This window comes from Tupaia chinensis, unplaced genomic scaffold (assembly GCF_000334495.1).
Source record: "Tupaia chinensis unplaced genomic scaffold, TupChi_1.0 Scaffold000348_1, whole genome shotgun sequence".
Taxonomy (NCBI): domain Eukaryota; kingdom Metazoa; phylum Chordata; class Mammalia; order Scandentia; family Tupaiidae; genus Tupaia; species Tupaia belangeri.
Window position 1 is genome coordinate 209,818 of NW_006159842.1, and position 391 is coordinate 210,208.

A 391-nucleotide genomic window follows, 5' to 3' on the forward strand; every position below is an offset into this window, starting at 1 on the left:
AAAAAAAACAAGGCCCAGTTTTTCTCTGGCTCTTAGCTCCGCCTTCTTTCTTGTTAATTTTCGCTCTGCTCCTCCCATCCAGGCAGAAGACAAGGTTCCACATGGCTACAGTGAACTAGATTTTTAAGGGAATGAAGATTTTCTACTAATAATTCAGCCTCCAACAAACGAGCTAGCGGCAGAAGAAGCCACGGGCCTTCAGGACAAGGTTCCACATGGCTACAGTGAACTAGATTTTTAAGGGAATGAAGATTTTCTACTAATAATTCAGCCTCCAACAAACGAGCTAGCGGCAGAAGAAGCCACGGGCCTTCAGGACAAGGTTCCACATGGCTACAGTGAACTAGATTTTTAAGGGAATGAAGATTTTCTACTAATAATTCAGCCTCCA